The 6202-nt window shown below is 36.7% G+C and overlaps 1 non-coding gene across 1 annotated transcript; it reads left to right on the top strand.

Moving 5' to 3' along the window:
- The first annotated feature begins 5723 nt into the window (after nucleotides 1-5723).
- Nucleotides 5724-5805, top strand: TRNAS-CGA (transfer RNA serine (anticodon CGA)). The gene has a single exon. It is a non-coding gene; the product is annotated as a tRNA-Ser (tRNA).
- Nucleotides 5806-6202: the final 397 nt, after the last annotated feature.

Genomic DNA, 6202 nt, shown 5'->3' with positions numbered 1-6202 from the left:
GTTCTTGAAAAGTTTTCTGAGATAGGGCGTTTTCGAATTGAAAATCTCCAATACTGTCTTGACCTTTGTTAAGTTATCTCGTTGAAATCAGAGTCGAGAACAACTCAGATAGAACTAACTCCTGCATGTTTGTAGCGGAGTGTGGTGGTGCCTCTGTATAGCGTACAGTGAGTAAAGTTACAACGCTAAGATGGGGCAGAAAAGGAGGGGTTTTCGGGTTATCGCCTATACTGACGACGTGGCACCCATAGTCGGAGGAAAGTTTCTGGAAACTCTACACAGAAATTAGTCACAAATTAACCGACTAGTTGTGGAATTGCTATTCCGGAAATACTGAGCTCATCCAGTCTGCCGGAAGATATAAATTTCCTGGAACAGAGGTACAGTTCAGAGGTGTTCTGTCAGGAACTCTTCGAAAATTTCATATTTAGCGGGCTTCTTCAACATATCTCAGATAGATGTGGCCGCTTTAAAGGTGGAAGTCGACTGGCTAAGCCCCAGTGTAATATTGACTATAGGCGTAATATTTATTTTAATAGGCAAGCACCAATCAGAGTTCTGGGATAGCTCATGTGCTCATAGATCGTAAATGGCCGGGGAATGCCTGACCTCCCACTCGACCACCTCGAACTACTTCCGAATCAAGCTTGTTTGGGTACAGTTATATTACAGGAAATTGCCCAGCTATTGAAATGGGTAGGCATCCCTGAGGTTATCTCTTCTGACAGGCATAGCTTAAAAGTTACTGCGGCAACCTGTGGACGGCTGCTGAATAGATGCGCTTATATTTAGTTGGCTCAACGAGCGCTGGACGAAAGCCTCCCCATTCAAAGTTACAAAGTTATTCTAGCAGCTAGACAACCATGGGCGATCAAGGGCGTAGATTTATAGAGTGGACATCAGCTACCCGCGAACTTTATTTCAAGCACTCAAGACTAAACCTATTCATAGGTAATTTAACCTTTAAAACGAACCAAAATTATCTCGTATTTCCGAAACAATTATTTTTATAGGTTTGTTCAAATGTTCCACCGTTAATTTCTTGCTTAGCTCCCTAAATAAAGGCCTTGAGATTTAACAGTATTCTCCATTGGTCAAAAAGCCATTTGTCATGGCTGTTGTATGCTTCTCATTAGATAACAAATCGGTGGTTTAAGAAGTCATCCGCTTCCCGGAACTGCTTCTCAGGGCCATGCCTGGCCATATCATCTGCCAATTAATTCCTTTCAGTCTTGAAAACATTTGATTGCTGCCTTATTTTCTAATAGAATTTCCGATCCGCAAGCTTATGTGCCAGGATCTCAAACTCTTCGCACTCAGGTCGTAAAAGCAGATACCTCTCCCTCTTATTCTCCCGATACCGCTCAATTTCCGCACGCTTGGCAATAGGGTGTAGGGTGGCTTTCTATGCAGCAGCGATTAGCGCCGTTCGACATACTAGATTTTTTCGTGAGTGGTAGTATCCTCCCGGATGACGATAAGTGGTTAGTTTAAATACAATTGAGAACCGCTGGCAAAGGTTCTCGGCAGTCCCTTTCGAGTGCAGTCTTCCGACTTCCTTGCTGCAACACTCGAAGCATATCTTCCGTCTATCGCAATCAGTTTAATCTTATCAGTAATCAGTTTAATCTTTGGTTTTTGGATCAGGAGACACCCCTGTGGACATGTTCTGTGTTGCGGCAAACTGGATCAGCCTCTCTTCGTTGTCAGCGTTATTCTCGTCAAGGCTAAAACAAAGCGGACTATGTGTAGAGTTAACTGTATACTTAATGATCATTGCATTTTGGGGTTAAAAATTTACCTCCATATTTGTTTGGCACTCGACATGAACAAACCAACTTCTACTCTTCAGCGATTGCTTTGCTCTACCGACTTAATTAAATCCGCTTGTGCATTTGCGGTGCATTGTGTAAGCTTTAAGCTTATCCTCTCGCATGCGCAGCGAACTTAGTTAGAGGAAACATTAAATGCATGCAAGCTAAATATTTACATATATATTTACAAATATACATATATGTACTTGTGTTGCATTAGAAAATATGGCATGCAGCAACTAAAGACTTAAGTATTTGTTGCCACTTAAACTTTCGTCAATTTCCGCTTGCATGCGTTCTTTGCCGCCACAATTTTGCACTGTTGCTTTCCATTAGCATGTTTTTTTTTCACCGTGCACGTACATACATATGTAAGTTTGAATATCTCTATTTTTACAATATTTTCTACAGACCACTTTTCTTTGTTTTTTTTTTTATTTCTCTTTAGAATTTGTTATATTTTTTATGTTTTGCAGTTCTTCATTTTCATTTCAGCCGGTGATTTAGACGCTTAAGCCGCCCTCCGTGTATATTAACACTTAGCCCGCTTTGGGGCACACTCTGGTGCATATATTTACATATGTACTTGTATATGGATGTGTATGGTATATGTTTTGTACGGACTTAAGCGTACTTGTGTATTTTACATGTCTTATGTACAGGTACATTTCTAGACATTTAGCTGTAGAAAAAAATTAAAAAATAAAACACTTACATATGTGTATACATATAGTACATACATATATTTCAAAGCTTATTAGGGCAAAATTTAATTTTTCCGCAATTATAGAATATATGCTTTCTACAGGACTTTTAGGTAGGTGTTCGGCTACTGCCCCCTGGTCCGAAACAGTTCCAGTTTTTTCACGCAATTATATAAGAAAGTATATTTGCAAGGGCGGGTCATTTTTGTTTTTACTGTGCGCTTATAGTATAGGAGGATTCTATGTGTAATTCTTAGCGAATTTTCCCAAGAAACTATGGGTCCAAAATTCAGGTTGGAGTTGGCCACATTGCGAAAATAGGTTTCGAAGAAAATGTTAAAACTCTCAGTGTTGTACTCCCTGGTGGAAGTTTCAAGGAAAAGATAAATGGGTTCCTCATACCAAAAACCCCTTAAACATGCTATTTTATACAAAATTTGATCACTTCTTTACGACACTACAACAAAATCTAAGAATCCTATTCTTCGGAAAATTTGTTTAGAAATACACGTAGTTCTTTTTGTGCTATCGAAAAAATGTCCCATACAAATTTACCCGCCCTAATGTTTGTACTTTCTTACTTTTTATGTATTTTCCTAAAAAGTATTCTATCTGCCCCGCATTTAACCCTTATTTTTTTGCTTCCTCGTGCATACATATGTAAGTATGTAAATGCTATGTATGTGTGTAAGTATATCTATATACCTGTATATACTTATAAGAAAATATTCCGGAATTTACTCATTGAGTTGGATTAGTTGTGATTAGAGTCGTAATTTTCTCAACCGTTTATCCAAATGTCGGCTGTCGGCGCTTTCAAACACTTACATACAGCCAGTCTTATTATTATACATGAGAGTGGAGCATCAATGTGTGAAGGAAAAACGTTGCCGAATGAAATTTGAAAACCTCCAGAAAGTCCTATTTTGGTATGTTATTAACAGACTTCATAAAAAAGCAGGAGGTTAGATATCAATTCGTTGGAATATTTGTTTAAGATCTGATAATTGAATCATGAAGAAATTAACTGTAATCTTAAATTTTTATTTCAGAATTGAAGTCGGTTTTGTTTATAAATATATTCTATTTTAATTATGGTATTTACAGTGACTGAAAACCACTGTTCACATGGTGATTTTTTTAATACTCACAATGCTTTCCAAATTAAAAAATTCAATTTAATTTATTGTAAAAATATGTGTTGTTGATTCTACAGCCAAAACCATATAAATCAAAGTTACAAACTTAGCGCGTTTGCGAATCGGTAACAAAGTTCGCGGTGAGTAAATTTTTGATAACTATGAGGTGAAAAAAATTTCACAAGCTCATGAGGCTAGTGTAATTTTTGACAAATGCATTGAAAATTTTATACAATCGCAAAGAATTTAGAATGTGTATAAATTTTCTGCCTCAAATTTAAGCAAAATAGTGGTATTCACCAAAGTGAGCAAGTGGCCTGGCAGGCTAGTAAAAGTGCAGATTAGCTCAAGCAACGACTGCTGTCAACATTGAAAATTTCATGGGCCATAGGTACGGTGACCATCCGTAATGTATTATACGGGACAGTCCTCTATTTTAACCCATTGACCTGGTAATTTATTTATTTCATAAGGGACGCCAAAAGTTCTGTATTTCTTTTAATGTCCCGTATTTGTCGCGTATTCGGTATTTTGGTGATTGGATATGAATCAAAAGTAAACGTTAATGATTATTGTTCAAGTTTCTAAAAGAAATTGCTCTAGTATTAACTTTCAAAGGTCTTCTCAACGCATTTCACGTTGAATATTTTGTATGGAGCAAATCATATTGAACAGGTAGCAGAAGTAGAGCAGATGATCTTACTTTTGTCGAGAATCTCTTCTTTAAATTGTCATTTTTCTTTACATTTTACTCTAAAATTTTAAATTTTGTTTACGTATTTGGATTCCAAAACCTACAATAAAATACACATAGCTTGCTGTTTTTTCTCGAATACTATTACCTGTCCGTGCCGCGGTGTGAATATAATTTTAAATTTTGTAAAGAGGGCAGACATTCATTGGGCGAAATTACGCCAAAAAAATTATTGCTGATTGTATCAAAGGTTTTTCAGCATCTCAATAAGAAGGCTGTTGTAAAAATGAAGAAGTTCTCATAGATGGAAGGGAAGTGAAACCTTTCCAAGTTACGCTCTGCAATTCAGCTCGTTCACTGTGTTGTGCTTGGCCGAAATCCGAGTCAGAAAATAATCCGTTGAATACCACTCGTGCTTCAAAAGTAATCGGATATTTTCATTATGTTTCCCTGTCTTGGAATGCTTGTAACAGATTTTGCGGGGTAAAAGTCCCGAGCACAAAGTTATGGAAAATATTCTACAAATGTGTGATGCTACAACTGAATATTTATGTGTTGCTTTCACAAAAGATCGAAAAATATATGTAAAATAAAGATACTGTTTCAGGGCTAATAAATCTAGGATCATTGAAAAAGAGTTTAAAATCCTCTAGCTTTTATGGAAAAATTCGGCAAATAAATTTTGTGTACCGTATTCGGCAGCCATAAATATGGCCACCGTAGCCATAGGACTGCATATCCAAAATTTGTGTACAAATTTAGATTAAAAAGTTCGATATTTCGAGGAACATTTGTTTAATTTTTTTAAATTTTCTATAAAATTTTAAACTTTGAAAACATGAACAATGTTTTTACACAAAAAAAAAATAACAAACATTTTTAACCTGGAAAAATGTAAAAAAAAACAAATTGGTTGGTTAGATCTGTGGTGTGTTGGTACATCTGTCTTCGTACGGAACAGTATCTTACGTCGAAAGGCCGACTTTAGTATAATGCGGCATTCGCAGCATACGACTGCAAATGACTCACAGGCGCCGAGCCGTTGAAGAACTTTTGGCAAATAAACGTGCAGAAGTTGTTCCGATACTTGCAAATCAGTATTCTTATTAAATCTCGTCAAAAAATTTCTTGTCGTTTAAAAAATAAGGCGAATGCCGCATTATACTAAAGCCAGCTTCCTGACATAAGCTACTATTCCATGCCAACACAACTATGTACGCACGTACATACAAATATTTTATTTTCCTGCAATACCATAGCAAAAGAAGCAACCCCAAAATACTTGCCGATAATGCAGTGCCAAATTCGCTCGCTTTCTGTGTTTTCAAACTAACTGTATTTGTATTAGTCATTGGACAACGCAGCGCTATAAGCAGTCGTGGCCGAGTGGTTAAGGCGTCTGACTCGAAATCAGATTCCCTCTGGGAGCGTAGGTTCGAATCCTACCGGCTGCGGTAAAGTTTTTTTTAAATAACAAGTATTTTTTTTCTTATTCTCGTATTTAAAAAAAATTAATATGTCTCAGTGAATCAGGCTATGTATGCACGTTTTTTCCGGCATATACATATTCCCTATAAACATTATGGCGAACGTTCGAAAAGTACCTTCGATATCCAATGTGCATATCGAACTGAGAACGAACTCATAACCAACCTCGGTTTTCCAACGTTCAGAGCAAGGCACATTAAACAGGTAGTATCAGTAGAGCAAAAACAACATTTGCGTGTATTTTGTTGTTGCTTCTGGTATCGAAAGTGTCAACAACTGTTCTGAATTTTTTCTTCTAAATCAAAGGGTGCCATGTGAAATACAAAAATAATAAAAAAATGAAATTGGAAAAAATAAAAATTG

This window comes from Rhagoletis zephyria, unplaced genomic scaffold (assembly GCF_001687245.7).
Source record: "Rhagoletis zephyria isolate East Lansing unplaced genomic scaffold, Rhagoletis_zephyria_1.1 Rzeph_scaffold_23705, whole genome shotgun sequence".
Taxonomy (NCBI): domain Eukaryota; kingdom Metazoa; phylum Arthropoda; class Insecta; order Diptera; family Tephritidae; genus Rhagoletis; species Rhagoletis zephyria.
The sequence above is the reverse complement of the archived record's forward strand: the minus strand, read 5'-3'. Positions and strand labels throughout refer to the sequence as shown.